The following is a 17,121-nucleotide window of genomic DNA, read 5'->3' as shown; positions in this document are numbered from 1 at the left end:
TCCAGTCTGTAAGGGTATTTTGCCTTAAAATCGAAGGTCAGGATTGTGGAAAACTCTTTAATTCACTCTTAATTCTTAATCGCTCTGGGACCAGGTGGAATTTCGGGTCAGTTAGTTGAAGTGTAGAGAAGTTTAAAGTAGTTACATCAGGTGCTCAGCGGCTGTGGTTTGTGTCGATGAGGTAGATCCAGAGATCGTGCTCTCTGTTGGAAACTGCGAGTACTAAAATGACAACTACCTGTTCTCCAGGATCCACGACTAAGTCAGGAACCTCCAACACTGCAGCCAGAACAACAGCAACACTGAGTGCCAGACCATCAGCGGCATCACAGGGCCCCACAAGTCAGACAGCCGCACACCCATCAACAGGAACAACCAACAATGCCCCATCCACCACCGGTAAGTCAACGAACCAATACTATCACATGACGCTATTCGAAAAGGCAAGAGAGTTACTCCCGACCGTCCTAACTGACAACCTCACCCACCTACAATTGTTCCTTCCTTTCATGACTTGTTTGTGGGACAATTGCAATGGGGACTGACCTATGAGGATAGGCTGAATAAACTGGGGCTGTATTCTCTGGTGTACAGAAGAATTAGGGGGGATCTTATTGAAACTTATAAGATTCTTAAAGGGCTGATAAAGTAGACACAGAGGGACTGTTTCCCCGGAAGGAGAATCTATAACCAGGGGTCACAGTCTTAAAATTAAGGGTCAGCCTCTTAGAACAAAGCTGAGGAAACATTTCTTCACTCAGAGGGTAGTGAACTTATGGAATTCACTACCCCAGAAGGCTGTAGATGCTCAGTCCTTGAACATTTTCAAGGCTGAGACTGATAGATTCTTGAAAAATAGAGGGATTAGGAGATATGGGGACAGGGCAGGAAATCAGAGTTAGGTGAGAAGATCAGCCATGATCTTATTGAATGGCGGAGCACAGGCACGAAGGGCCAAATGGCCTTCTCCTGCAGCTAATTCTTATGTTCTTATGTTTGAATTGCGTTTGAAACAGATCCAAATATAGTTCTAATAAAGAATTGATAATTCGGTCATTTTATTCAGCATTTGAATTATTTTTGATTGTATATTTCGAGAAAATCCCGATTTGTCCTGATACGTAGCGCATCTTGAAATTCCTTAACCAAAGAACGTATATTCAAGCACAATGGGAGAAGCAACAAAATGCTTTACCCGTTCTTAAAGTAGTGATCTCTGCCGCAGCTCTGTTGGTTATGAATTGTGAAATGATGTCTTATTATTGACAATTGCATTCTGTTTGGTTTGTGTAGGAACGGAAGCACCAGTTACTGGCAACAAGAGCCTACCATTTTGGGCCATAATCATTATAGTCCTGGCTATCCTGCTCGCCATACTCATTATATGCACTATTTGTCTATTGGTAAGTAAATTCAACTCTTCTAACCCTGGGTGCCCCCCGCCTCACTATTGCTGTCCCCCACTTTCCCTCCATCATCCACCCTGCGCTCTCCCCTCTCTACCCCTCTTTCAACCTGCATAAAAACCTCCCTCTTTGACCATGCCTACAGTCACTTTTACTCCCATCTCGCTTGCTTGGCAATCATCAGTTGCTTTCAATCTCAGCTTGATAGGATGCTTAGATATTGCAATGTAAATTGTATTGTCTTGGATGGTATGGTTGAAGGTAGTATTTTTGATGTGCCAGTCCCCCCCCCCCCCCACACACACACACACACACATATATATATTATATGCAGATATAATGTATTGTTTATTTCATATTTATTCATTTCAAATAGATGTATATATTTTATAAATTTATTTTATTCTTCATTTCAGTTTGTATTCTGCGTGAGAAGGAAAAGAGTTAGGAGCTACAGTATAATACAAAAAAGCTGGAGACAATTATCGCCTCCATCTGGATGAGGAGAAGTATTACTGAAGAAAGCACCTCGATCGAAGTTCAAAGCAGTTTATCAAACTATTTATTTTATCAAAGTTATTGAAGAGTATATATATATATATATTTTATTAGCACTACATGAAGATTAATATATTTGGAAGGGAATTTTTGTAAAAAACAAAATTGGCTGGACCAGCGACCGCAGAATTGTTCAGGGATTTCTTTTGAGGACTAACAAATAGCAAAATACTCCAGATGCTGGAAATCTGAAATAAACACAGAAGTCGCTGGGAATACTCAGCAGGTCAGGCAGCATCTATGGAGAGAGCTTAACGTTTCAGGTCGATGACCTTTCGTCTGATGAGTGTTCCCAGCGACCTCTGTTTTGATCTCTTAAGGACTAAACCTGTTTGGTGTCAATTTGAGATTTCAATTAGAAATTGCAGAATGGTTATGTTGACATTCTTTTGCAATTTAATCCATTAAATATATAACAACAATAACAATTCTTGCATTTCATGCAGCGACTTTCACGTCGAGAGGATGTCTGTCTCAAAGCACTTCACAGAATTTACTGTAGAGTGACTGTATTTTGCAAAGGAGTCAACATATGTGGCCAAAGGTGTTTGTTTATAAAACATTACTATAAATAAGTAACTATTTACATATCTATTTAATAAATTATCAACTTCAACAGTAAAGTACATTATTATAGTGATTATCACATTCATCATATTCTTATTATATATCTAAATTATTTAAATAGGTAAATTTTAAAGCCCAGGATTTGGCATTGCCGACCTCTGTCTCTTAAAAAAACAAATAGTTCTATCATGTTTATTAAACTATTCAATTACTCAACAAAAATATGAGTTTGATGATGTTAAATTGTTATGTTATTGATCTTATTTATGTAATAGTTGATACACTTGTAATAGTTTAACTGAGAGCGCTTGTATCAAACTGAATAAACTGTTTGTCAACCAATTGCCCTGTTTGGTCCCATCGACTCTTTTAAAGAATGAGGGGCTGTAGAAACTTATTCCCGGGAATTACTGTGAAGTGCAGTGACTGTATTATGTAGGCAAATGCGACATCCGCTTTACGCACAACAATGTGTAACAAACAGCCACAAAATGAATGACCGACTGTATCGGGAGGATTGTTGGCCAGGAGACATATAAACATGACCTACTCACACAATATGCAAAATTCAGATAAATACAGGAGATGTTGTCAAAGAGGAACCTCAATCTGACATGTTTTGGGGGGGGCTTTGAAGGTGAGGACCAGCATCTTAAACTATATCCTCTGTGTGATGGGAAGCCAGTGGATAAGCCAGTGGATGTGGGCAACGATGGGAGTGATAAGGTCACGGAACCTGGTGTGGGAGAGGATACCGGCTGCAGAGTTCTGGATGATCTGTGGAGGGAGGAGTTGGGGAGACTGACCAGCAGTGAGTTTGCATAGTCGAGCCTCGATGTAATGAAGGCGTGTATGAGGGTTTTGGCAGCCTGCGGTGTGAGACAGTGTCGGAGCCGGGCAAAGTTGCGGACGTGGGGGAAGGCAGAGGGGGTCATGGTGCGAATGTGGGGTAGAAAGGATAGTTGAGAGTCAAGCAAGACCCCAAGGTTCCGGACTGGCTTAGCAAGGTTGAGTGTGCAATCGTGGATGATGATACCGTCAGCGTCTCTGTTAACCTTTGAGTATGTTCAAATTTTTTGAAGCCTTCATTTACGGCTGCCTGAACCTTCCTATGACATCAAACCCAACCCTGATTATTTCCCCAACGCAATCAACTGAGTCAGACAGAGAGTAAAAAGACTAGTGGTCACACTCGTCATTACAGTTTGGTTCATTGACATCTATTGTGCAATATCCCCTCCAGCCATCAATATGAAGTTTGAGTTGTACACACCTGCGCTCAGACCGAACAGAAGACGGAGGTTTAGAGTTGGAAAGGGTAATTTCAGGACAGATGGCAGGAAGGTTTCCTTTACCCACAGGGTAATTAACGACTGCACCAGTTTGCCAACAAGGGAAGTTCAGGCCAGGACACTGCACTCATTTTAAATAGTTTGATGCTGCGCTGGGAAGTCAGGACAATAATAATAATAATCCTTGCATGTTGATATAGCGCCTTATCACGTCTTCATCGCGTCTCAAAGTGCTTCACAGACTATATTGTAAAGTTGAGTGGCTCTGTATTTTGTGGACCAAACGCGGCAGCCAATTACGCACAGCAGTGCCTAACATACAGTCGTGGATTGAGAAACCACATTATTATTCATATTTATTATATTTTTGAAGGGCTTATTATCCCCGGAAAAGCAATCCTCCAATCGACCAACAACCGGGTTCCGACTTACTGCTTGGCAAACAGGGGTGTGTGGAGTAAGGAAACTTGCCCAACATTTTGCCCTGCCGGGAATCGAACCAGATCTTCTTGCTTGCGAGACGAGTGCTCTAACCACTGAGCTACGGGACTCCACAATTTGATAAAGGGAAGGTGTCAGCAAGCGGGACATGGCTCAAGTGATCAAGGAACAGTGACTGGGGCAAGATGACTACATTGGAGTCCTGTAGCTCAGTGGTTAGAGCACTCGCCTTGCAAGTGAGACACCTGGGTTCAATTCCAGGCAGAGGGCGAAACCTTGGGCAAGTTTCCTTACTCCACACGCCTGATAACAATTCCTCAAGCAAAAAAAGTAATAAATTGGTCAATTCAATCCACGACTGTTTGTGGGACACTGCTGAGCGCAATTGGCTGCCGCGTTTCGCCCACAAATATACAGTCAATTCACTTGATAGCATATTCTGTGAAGCGCTTTGAGACGTCGCGAAAATGTGAAATTGCTATATCAAATGCCAGGATTATTATTATTAAATGGAAAATGATGGAAGTGCACATCAAGCCATTTGACAACTGAAAGAGAATGTTCGGTTGATATTTTGGGCGTGATTCTTAACAAGATCGCAAGACTGATTTGGATGAAGTTTCATCAGCTGATGTCATCTCACACATCCTTTATTAATTACCTCACTGTCATCCATTACGGCTTCAAGCTGTTTCTTAAATGAGGTGAAATGTCACCTCATTTATCACCTTTTTCGGGAATACTTCCTCCTCCAGTCAGTTCCTTCTGCGAAAACAAATCCCTCCTAATATATGTCCTGAAATTGACCTTCACATCACTAACCTGTGTGCTCATGTCCCGCTGCAATGGTGTATCAAAGTATTGTTAAAAACCCACCATCGGTGGCCGTGCCTTCAGCCGCTATGCCCCGAAACTCTGGAACTCTCTCCCTTAACCCCTCCGCCTTGTCCCCTTCCTCCCTCCCCACCTTCAAATCCTGCCTAAACACTTTCCTTTTTCATCGTGCTTACGGTCACCTCCCCACCAATCTTGCCCCCCGGCCCGTTGTCTGACTCTCCCGCTGGGAAGCCCTCCGGGACTCTACCCCTCATGAGATATAAATGCAAGTTGTTTTTTGTACGAACAGGATGGTTTTTTTTTACACATTACACAATGCCTTACAAACAGTTCAAATGTTTGTGTCCAGCAGCGAGCCGCATATCATATCGAGATCTCAAGATTGGTTCAGTTGCCCATTTGACCTCAACCCTCCAGAATACCTTTGCCACCATCTTCCCATCACAGCGTCAAGCTCTGTGTTTTTAAATGAGTCCCAGTGTGCTGACCTCAACCACTCTTCCTGATAATCTGTTCCACGAGGCAAAGGAAGAGAAAGCAAAGAGAAAGCTTATGTTTGATCCGGTAACCTCTAGTATCTAGTTTAGAGGTTCTGGTGGTATACAGTGTGAGCAATCTCGTTCTTAGCTCCATCATATGATATTACTATTATCAGCTCTGACAGGCAAATGGATAAAATGGATAATTTTATATGCATCTTTGAATCACATAAATACCAAACCAACTGAGACCAGGAGCAAATGGATACACAGTTTTGAAACCTTTACATTAATTTTACTGCTGCAATAATACAACAGCTCCTCTCTCGAATCTCTACCCCCTCCTCGCTCAGTCCCTTCCCTCCCCTCACCCTGACCATTTCCCCCTTGCTCGGGTCCTGACCTAACTGTACTGCGCCTTGGGACGTCCTCCCGACGTGGAAGGCGCTCAATAAATTTAAAGGTGCAACATCAATTATAAGAATTATAATAATAATAATCCTTGTATTTGATATAGCACTTTTCACGTCGGGACGACGTCCCAAAGCGCTTCACAGAACACACTGTAAAGTGAATTGACTGTATATTTGTGGGCGAACGCGACAGCCAATTGCGCACAGCAATGTCCCACAAACAGTCGTAGATTGAAAATGACCAATTTTATTATTGTTTTGGGTTTTTCGAGGGATTATTATTAGGCTCTGTGTGGAGTAAGGAAACTTGCCCAAGGTTTCGCCCTGCCTTTTATATAATTATATTTATTGATAATAATAATCTTCAGAAATAGATATTATTTAAAAATTTGCTTTGAAATAAATAAATCCATCAATAAATAAATGAATCAATAAATAATAATAAATAAATAACGACAAACAAACAAACATATACATACACACATATATGTATTTATATATAAAAATATCGTAATGACAGGCTTCTGGGTCGAGCCAAATGTAAGGTTGTAGAATACTTGAACCTTTCTTTGACTTGGAATTGGTTAACATATGAGTCGTTAATATGTACAGCTGCTGCGTCAAAGGTGTGTGTGTTTTTCTTTCTGATTGCAAAACGTAACATTCCCTGTTGTAGCCACGGCAAAAAGCAGGAACAAATATGTGCATTTCTAAGGCAGGAGATAAACAAGGGCTTATGTGTGTGTGTGTGTGTGTGTGAGAGTGTGATGTGCGTAATCAGCTTGAATGAGTGTCTCACCAGCTGTGTCCTCAACGATCACAGTGAGAACAGCTCAGGTGAGGAGCAACTCAGGTAAGGAGGGAGGTTCCGCATTACTTTATTTTATTTTTAAGCATCGGTTCGAGAACTAGGTCAGAAATGTTTTGGGAAACATTCCTCACCCACCCGCCCCTCCCCGCCCTCCCCGTGTTTTTTCCAATGACGCAGAATGAGCAGCCCTGCCAGAGATAGAAATAGGGAGATGGAGTGCTGGAATAGCAGCAGTAGCAGCAAAGCAACCTTCCAGTCAACAGGCAACACAACAGCAAGACAACAAGATGCTCTTTGCAAAGATTACCTCGTGGACTGCATTGATTTTGTGGCTCATTGTTTCAGGTAACACTACAAATAATGATAATCCTTGCCTTTGATATAGCCCTTTCTCATGTCTTCGAGACATCTCAAAGCGCTTCACAGAATATATTGTAATGATAATAATCCATGCATTTGATATAGTGCCTTATCAGGTCTCGAGATGTCTCAAAGCGCTGCACAGGATATACTGGAAAGTGGATTGACTGTATATTTTGTGGACCAAACATGGTAGCCAATTGCGCACAACAGCGTCCCACAAACAGTTGTGGACTGTGAAGTGGATTGACTATATACTTGGAGGTGCAGCTTTGCTTTAGGTCAGCGGTGATGAGTGAATACATCTTCACAAGGTGTCAGTGAATATATTACAATAATGATAATCCTTACATTTGATGTACAGAAGCGCCTTTTTTCGTATCGAGAGAACGTCTCAAAGCCCTTCACATGATTTTACTGTAGTGACTGGGTATTTTATAAGTGGCCGTTAATGGTTTAGATTTAACGACGATAATAATATCATATAATATTAACCAATATTATATACTAATCTACGAATTTGATATGGCACTTTATCACGTCTTTGAGACGTCTCAAAGCGCTTCACAGGATATACTGTGATGTGAATTGACTGTGTATGTTTGTGAGTAATAAGAATAACTTGCTTTTAGTGCAGGGCTTTATTACATTGCAACAGCATCTGATGTAAAGGTGCAGTGTATTTGCAGGTGAATGTGAGTCTGATTCATACGGTTATGCGACACTTTGCCTGAGTCTAAGTCTGATTTGTCATTGTATAAAACAGGTGAAAGTACCCTCGGAACCACAATCTCTCAAACGGACTCACCCTCATCAGCCGTATCCAGCCCCATGCCGGAAAGCTCCACATCGGCAACTGCTGCACCCACCAGCGCAACACCAGCAGAAACCAGCAGCTCCGCATCTACCTCACTGACACAAACCTCAGCATCCAGCGCCATGGCTGAAACCTCCACCTCCCAGATATCAGACAGTACCAGCTCAGCCCCGATAGAGAGCACCAGCTCAGCCCCGACAGAGAGCACCAACTCAGCCCCGACAGAGAGCACCAGCTCAGCACCAGCAGAGAGCACCAGCTCAGCCCCAACAGAGAGCACCAGCTCAGCCCCGACAGAGAGCACCAGCTCAGCCCGACAGAGAGCACCAGCTCAGCCCCGACAGAGAGCACCAGCTCAGCCCCGACAGAGAGCACCAGCTCAGCCCCGACAGAGAGCACCAGCTCAGCCCGACAGAGAGCACCAGCTCAGCCCCGACAGAGAGCACCAGGCACCAGCTCAGCCCGACAGAGAGCACCAGCTCAGCCCCGACAGAGAGCACCAGCTCAGCACCAGCAGAGAGCACCAGCTCAGCACCAGCAGAGAGCACCAGCTCCGCACCAGCAGAGAGCACCAGCTCCGCACCAACAGAGAGCACCAGCTCAGCACCAACAGAGAGCACCAGCTTAGCCCCGACAGAGAGCACCAGCTCAGCACCAACAGAGAGCACCAGCTCAGCACCAACAGAAAGCACCAGCTCAGCCCCGACAGAGAGCACCAGCTCAGCACCAACAGAGAGCACCAGCACCGCATCAGCAGAGAGCACCAGCTCAGCACCAACAGAGAGCACCAGCTCAGCACCAACAGAGAGCACCAGCTCAGCACCAACAGAGAGCACCAGCTCAGCACCAACAGAGAGCACCAGCTCAGCGCCAACAGAGAGCACCAGCTCAGCACCAACAGAGAGCACCAGCTCAGCCCCAAAAGAGAGCACCAGCTCAGCCCCAACAGACAGCACCAGCTCCGCACCAACAGACCGCACCAGCTCCGCACCAGCAGAAAGCGGTAAGTTTTAAAATTACTTCTCCGAACCATTTTTGTAAGTAATGCTAAACCACCATTTTCAGACGTTTGTGCCATATCCATTGAAACAAAAGCTCCATGTAATTCCATTTTATTTCATTTCATTTTTCTCGTGAAGTTTGCTATAAAATTCAGCAAAACTTTTGCCGAAGTCGCAAGGGATGTGTGTGCCCCGGGATTCCATTCTGTAAGGGTATTTTGCCTTAAAATCGAAGGTCAGGATTGTGGAAAACTCTTTAATTCACTCTTAATTCTTAATCGCTCTGGGACCAGGTGGAATTTCGGGTCAGTTAGTTGAAGTGTGGAGAAGTTTAAAGTAGTTACATCAGGTGCTCAGCGGCTGTGGTTTGTGTCGATGAGGTAGATCCAGAGATCGTGCTCTCTGTTGGAAACTGCGAGTACTAAAATGACAACTACCTGTTCTCCAGGATCCACGACTCAGTCAGGAACCTCCAACACTGCAGCCAGAACAACAGCAACACTGAGTGCCAGACCATCAGCGGCATCACAGGGCCCCACAAGTCAGACAGCCGCACACCCATCAACAGGAACAACCAACAATGCCCCATCCACCACCGGTAAGTCAACGAACCAATACTATCACATACGATATTCGAAAAGGCAAGAGAGTTACTCCCGACCGTCCTAACTGACAACCTCACCCACCTACAATTGTTCCTTCCTTTCATGACTTGTTTGTGGGACAATTGCAATGGTTTGAATTGCATTTGAAACGGATCCAAATATAGTTCTAATAAAGAATTGATAATTCGGTCATTTTATTCAGCATTTGAATTATTTTTGATTGTGTATTTCGAGAAAATCCCGATTTGTCCTGATACGTAGCGCATCTTGAAATTCCTTAACCAAAGAACGTATATCCAAGCACAATGGGAGAAGCAACAAAATGCTTTACCCGTTCTTAAAGTAGTGATCTCTGCCGCAGCTCTGTTGGTTATGAATTGTGAAATGATGTCTTATTATTGACAATTGCATTCTGTTTGGTTTGTGTAGGAACGGAAGCACCAGTTACTGGCAACAAGAGCCTACCATTTTGGGCCATAATCATTATAGTCCTGGCTATCCTGCTCGCCATATTCATTATATGCACTATTTGTCTATTGGTAAGTAAATTCAACTCTTCTAACCCTGGGTGCCCCCCGCCTCACTATTGCTGTCCCCCACTTCCCTCCATCATCCACCCTGCGCTCTCCCCTCTCTACCCCTCTTTCAACCTACATAAAAACCTCCCTCTTTGACCATGCCTACAGTCACTTTTCCCCCCATCTCGCTTGCTTGGCAATCATCAGTTGCTTTCAATCTCAGCTTGATAGGATGCTTAGATATTGCAATGTAAATTGTATTGTCTTGGATGGTATGGTTGTAGGTAATATTTTTGATGTGCCAGTTCCCCCCCCCCACACACACACAATATATATTATATATATTATATGCAGATATAATGTATTGTTTATTTCATATATATTCATTTCAAATAGATGTATATATTTTATAAATATATTTTATTCTTCATTTCAGATTGCGTTCTGCGTGAGAAGGAAAAGAGTTAGGAGCCACAGTATAATACAAAAAAGCTGGGGACAATATCGCCTCCATCTGGATGAGTAAAAGTATTACTGAAGAAAGCACCTCGATCGAAGTTCAAAGCAGTTTATCAAACTATTTATTTTATCAAAGTTATTGAAGAGTATATGTATATATATATTTTATTAGCACTACAAGAAGATTAATATATTTGGAAGGGAATTTTTGTAAAAAACAAAATTGGCTGGACCAGCGACCGCAGAATTGTTCAGGGATTTCTTTTGAGGACTAACAAATAGCAAAATACTCCAGATGCTGGAAATCTGAAATAAACACAGAAGTCGCTGGGAATACTCAGCAGGTCAGGCAGCATCTATGGAGAGAGGTTAACGTTTCAGGTCGATGACCTTTCGTCTGATGAGTGTTCCCAGCGACCTCTGTTTTGATCTCTTAAGGACTAAACCTGTTTGGTGTCAATTTGAAATTTCAATTAGAAATTGCAGAACGGTTATGTTGACATTATTTTGCAATTTAATCCATTAAATATATAACAACAATAACAATTCTTGAATTTCAAGCAGCGACTTTCACATCGAGAGGATGTCTGTCGCAAAGCACTTCACAGAATTTACTGTAGAGTGACTGTATTTTGCAATGGAGTCAACATATGTGGCCAAAGGTGTTTGTTTATAAAACATTACTATAAATAAGTAACTATTTACATATCTATTTAATAAATTATCAACTTCAACAGTAAAGTACATTATTATAGTGATTATCACATTCATCATATTCTTATTATATATCTAAATTATTTAAATAGGTAAATTTTAAAGCCCAGGATTTGGCATTGCCGACCTCTGTCTCTTAAAAAAACAAATAGTTCTATCATGTTTATTAAACTATTCAATTACTCAACAAAAATATGAGTTTGATGATGTTAAATTGTTATGTTATTGATCCTATTTATGTAATAGTTGATACACTTGTAATAGTTTAACTGAGAGCGCTTGTATCAAACTGAATAAACTGTTTGTCAACCAATTGCCCTGTTTGGTCCCATCGACTCTTTTAAAGAATGAGGGGCTGTAGAAACTTATTCCCTGGAATTACTGTGAAGTGCAGTGACTGTATTATGTAGGCAAATGCGACATCCGCTTTACGCACAACAATGTGAAACAAACAGCCACAAAATGAATGACCGACTGTATCGGGAGGATTGTTGGCCAGGAGACATATAAACATGACCTACTCACACAATATGCAAAATTCAGATAAATACAGGAGATGTTGTCAAAGAGGAACCTCAATCTGACATGTTTTGAGACTCAACCACATTTCCAACACTCAAAAAAATCCTCCCAATTTTAATCATGATAAGATTCTATAGCAAATGCAAGGATTATGATTATATAATAGTAATAACAATAATCCTTGCATTTCATACAGCGCTTCTCACATCTTCGAGACGTCTCAAAGCGTTTCACAGAATATACTGTAAAGGGAATTGACTGTATATTTGTGGGCGAAATGCAGCAGCCAATTGCGCACAGCAGCGACCCCGCAAACAGTCGTGGATTGAGTGACCAAATTATTGTTGTTTTTTTCTTGAGGGATTATTATCAGGCATTTGGAATAAGGAAACTTGCCCAAGGTTTTGCACTGCCAGGAATCAAACCCAGGTCTCTCGCTTGTGAGGTGAGTGCTCTAACCACTGAGCTACAGGGCTCCACTATAGTTCAACAACAAGATTACATTTGTACAGCGTGAGGATGGGGGTGATAGGATCACGGAGCCTAGTACAGGAGATAATACATATATTTCAACGACAACAACAACAATAAGATTACATTTGTACAGCGCCTTTTACGTCGGGAGGACGTCCCATGGCGCTGGACAGTGACAGCATTTCAGACCCGAGCTGGGGTCAGGGGGGGAGAAGGGAGGGGAAGGGAAGGGGGGTGGCCAATGGCATGGTGGAAGAGAAGGGTTTTGCAGCAGAACTTGAAGGAGGCTAAGGAGGGGGCGAGGCGGAGTGATTGGGGGTTGGAATTTAACAAATCCATGTTGGCTGTCTCTAATTACCTTGTGTTCCTCTAAGTAGAGATTTATTCTGCCCCGGATTACGGTCTCCAGTAGCTTTCCTATTACTGAAGTTAGGCTGACTGGCCTGTAATTTCCGGGCTTGTCTTTCTGCCCCTTTTTGTGGAGTGGGGTAACATTAGCTACTCTCCAGTATCTTGGCACCACTCCTGTGTCCAATGACGATTGAAATATAATGGCCAAAGCCTCCGCTATTTGAACCCGTATCTCCCACAGCAACCTTGGGTGAAACCCATCTGGTCCTGGTGACTTATCAATTTTGAGCCCAGTCAATCTTTTCAGAACTTCCTTTCTGTCTATAGTAATCTGATCTATGTCTATGTCTACCCTCTCATCCAATACTGTGGCATTTGGGGTATCCGTTTCCGTTGTGAAGACAGATGCAAAGTACTCGTTTAGTATATCAGCCACACCCTCTGCCTCAACAACAAGATTGCCGTCATTGTCTTTGATTGGCCCCACCCTACCTTTAACTAACCTGTTTTCCTTTATGTGCTTATAAAATATTTTAGGATTCCCCTTTATGTTACCCACTAACCTCTTCTCATGCAATCTTTTAGCCTGTCTTATCGCTCTTTTAAGATCACTCCTGCATTCTCTATAATGCGCTTTGCTATCCTCAGTGTCTTGCATCCGCCAATTGTCGTACGCCATCTTCTTTTTCATCCTAGACAGAATATCCCTGGTCATCCAAGCAGGCTTGGTTCTCGCACATTTCCCTTTTGTGGGAATATATCTATTTAGATCCTGAGCTATCATATCTTTGAAGATTTCCCATTGCTCATGAGTCCTTTGACCTGCCATTCTTACTTGCCAGCCCACCAACTCTAGGTCCCTCTTTAGCCCATCAAAATTAGCTCTTTTCCAGTCAAGCATTTTCACCCTTGACTATACTTTGTCCTTGTTCATGAGTAATCTAAATCTAATAATATTATGGTCACTGTTACCTAGATGCTCCCCAACCGAAACTTGTTCAACCTGACCTACTTCATTCCCTAGGACAAGATCCAGCAATGCTTCCTTCCTGGAGACATACTGCTCAAGAAAATTTTCCTGTACACAGTTGATGAATCTTTCTCCTGCCTCGCCCTTAACGCTGCTATTTTGCCAATCTATATTGGGATAATTGAAATCCCCCATTATGACAACTCCGTTCGCCCTACAGCTGTCCGTGATCTGGTTGCAGATCTGCTCTTCTCTCTCCTTCCCGCTATCTGGTGGTCTATAGTAAACCCCTATCAGTGTAAGCACTCCTTTCCTATTTCTGACCTCTAACCAGATCGGTTCTGTTGTCGGGCCCTCTAGAGTCTCGTCCCTTTCTTCAGCTACAATTGTATCCTTAACTAATATTGCCACCCCTCCACCCTTTCTTCCTTGTCTATCCTTCCTGAACACATTATACCCTCGAATATGTATCTCCCATTCCTGTCCTGGCTTGAGCCATGTCTCAGTTACTGCTACCACATCGTAACCCCCTCCAGCCAGTTGAACCTGTAGCTCATCAACTTTATTCCCTAAGCTACGTGCATTTAGGTACATGGATTTGAGGAAATTGTCCACATGTACTTGCTCTATATTTCCCACTTGTCTTTTTCCTCTATTCCCTAATCTATTGTTTATCCTGGGATACCCATCCCCCCTCACTAGTTTAAATTAGCCCCCCCAGCATTCGATAATCTCTTGGCCAGGAAGCTAACCCCTGCCTTGCTTAAGTGCCGCCCATCCGCAAGGTAATGATCCCACCTCCCCCAGTAGTGGTCCCAATTGTCCACAAAACGGAAACCTTCTTTTCTGGACCATTTTTCCAGCCAGTCATTCATGCGCCTGATCCTTTCATTATGGTGCCCCGTTGCCTGAGGCACCGGGAGTAACCCAGAGATCACCACCTTGGATGCTCTGGACTTGAGTTTGTTCCCCAACTTTTGATACTCGTCCTGGAGTATCTCAGCCCTCTTCTTCCCAATATCGTGGGTCCCCACATGGACCACGACTTCTGGACATTCTCCTTCCCCCTGAAGAATCTTGTCCGCATGCTGGGTAAAGTCCACTACCCTCGCACCAGGAAGGCAGCAAACCATCCGAGCCTCACAATTCTTATGACAGAAGATCCTGTCAGTGCCTCGCACTGTTGAATCCCCTATCAGAACAGTGTTGCCCGTGTGATCCATGGCCCTGTCCTGTTGGACAGAATGTTCACTCCTGTCCTCACGGGAGGTTTCCACGCTCTCAATTGCTAATGCTGAGTACTGATTTGAGACCGGTACTCTGTTGGGGGTGCTCTGCCTTGCACAAGCCCAAGTCATGGCTTGGATGAGGGGAAGAAAAGACAGTTGAGGGTCGAACAAGACTCCTAGGTTCCTGACTGGCTGGTGAGTTGAAGTGTGCAACCATGGAGGTTAATGCTGCCAGAGCCTGAGGTTCAATAGTTAGCTGTAACCTGTCACATCTCTTCAGTATGGTAAAACATCCCTTTTCGATCCCATCTCAATCTCATCTGCTCCAGAGATTTGAGGCAGATGTGAAACAGACATCACTGTGTGACGGACTACTCTTGATAACAGCTCAAAAACAATCTTCGTTAGAACCAGCAAAGAGACTCACTCTAGATTGCTCTTTGAGGAACACTTAATAAGGCTTAATGTTTCTATTCTGCACATATCTTACTCACTGTTCAATGACTTTACCAAACATTGTTAAAGCCTTTATGAAAATAAACGTTCATAATACCAACTGCAAACTCCCTTACCTACCATCGCCTTGGGACGTCCTCGACGTAAAAGGCGCTATAAAATTTAATTTTGTATTGTATTAGTAAAAAGAACAATAAAAGTTGGAGGAGTCAAACCTTGGTCTGATTGAAACCTTACTACTCTTTTACAAGCATCAAAATATGTTTGCCGTGTTCTTCAGAAATAGAAAATAAATTCTAATAGACACAAATTATCCTTTTGCCTGGGGGAGCTGTATTTAAAGACTATATTTACAGAATGGAGCAGCAGAACTCATGGGCGGAACCTTAAATGAAAGTCTTGAAATTTAAACAAGTCGCAAAACACTGCTGGATTTCTGAAACAAAAACAGAAGTCCCTGGGAACACTCAGCAGGTCAGGTAGCATCTCTGGAGAAAGGAAAGTGAGTTAACTTTTCGGATCCACAACCCTTTCTGTAAAGTTCTTAAAATCGCTCTTAATTTGGAGGTCAGTTTTCTGCCTGAGCGGGTTGTTGGGTGGGAGGGGAATGAAGATAAATTTAAGAACGTTCCAAAATTTTGCACATTCTTAAATTTTGGGTCCTCAGGCGAAGGCAAAGAGAAAATGTGAAGCATCTAATAACTTCTTCAGTAGAGTGAAACGTACATACAGTAAGACATGATAAGCTTACTGCTTACTGCTAGGTGAATAGAGGCATGTGGAGTAAGGAAACTAACCTGCCCAACGTTTCGTCGCCCTGCCAGGAATTGAACCCAGGTCTCTCGCTTGCGAGGCAAATAATAATAATAATCCTTGCATTTGATGTAGCGCTTTTCACGTCGGGCGGACGTCCCAAAGCGCTTCACAGAACACACTGTAAAGTGAATTGACTGTATATTTGTGGGCGAACGCGGCAGCCGATGGCGCACAGCAATGTCCCACAAACAGTCGTGGATTGAAAATGACCAATTTATCATTGTTTTGTTTTGGAGAGATTATTATTAGGCTCTGTGTGGAGTAAGGAAACTTGCCCAAGGTTTTGCCCTCTGCCTGGAATTGAACTCAGGTCTTTCACTTGCAAAGCGAATGATCTAACCACTGAGCTACAGGACTCCACAAAACAATATTGGGAGTCTTAGGAAGAGCTCTGAAGGTCTATGTTAATGACAAAGGTATGATATGGGCTTGGTGGAGATGTGACTTAAGGAAAATGTGGAGTAGAGAAACAGGTTGCTCCATAGAGTTAAAAAGAACTACCCAGGAATGGGGAATAGTTTTTTACCTGTAGAAGTACATGATTATGAAAAAGGTTGCCAAATCTGAGCTGGTTGTAGATAGCACAGTGAATCACATTGTGAATCACGGAAAATGATAGAAGGGGAAGCAATTAACTGTATGAATCTCTTGTAGTCCGTCAATTTGAAAAGAAACATTGGACCTGAAACATTATTCTCAAGTAAGCTGAGCACTTGAGAAATTGAACATAATTATAACCATCTGTGACCTATCGTGCTTAAAGGGCACTATATAATTGCATGCTTTTGTTGTTTTTTCATTTCTGGCTTAATAGGAAATTGGACGTCACTGGAATAAAAGGATCTCATAGTTCCCTGGTAACATAATGATAATATTAATGCTAACGATTATCATTGATCTAGTGATATGAAGATATATCAAATGCTTTATTCATGACAGAGGAGTAATAATAATAATAATCCTTGCAATTGATATCGCGCTTGTCACGTCTTCTAGACGTCTCAAAGCGCTTCACAGAATATGCT

The 17,121-nt window shown here is 42.7% G+C and overlaps 1 long non-coding RNA gene and 1 pseudogene across 1 annotated transcript; both read left to right on the top strand.

Moving 5' to 3' along the window:
• The first annotated feature begins 258 nt into the window (after positions 1-258).
• Positions 259-2,866, top strand: LOC121850556. Its single transcript, XR_006085651.1, has 3 exons — positions 259-399; positions 1,294-1,403; positions 1,823-2,866. It is a non-coding gene; the product is annotated as an uncharacterized LOC121850556 (long non-coding RNA).
• Positions 2,867-7,038: 4,172 nt separating this feature from the next.
• Positions 7,039-10,900, top strand: LOC121850554 (annotated as a pseudogene).
• Positions 10,901-17,121: the final 6,221 nt, after the last annotated feature.

This window comes from Callorhinchus milii, unplaced genomic scaffold (assembly GCF_018977255.1).
Source record: "Callorhinchus milii isolate IMCB2004 unplaced genomic scaffold, IMCB_Cmil_1.0 Scaffold21, whole genome shotgun sequence".
NCBI lineage: Eukaryota > Metazoa > Chordata > Chondrichthyes > Chimaeriformes > Callorhinchidae > Callorhinchus > Callorhinchus milii.
The sequence above is the reverse complement of the archived record's forward strand: the minus strand, read 5'-3'. Positions and strand labels throughout refer to the sequence as shown.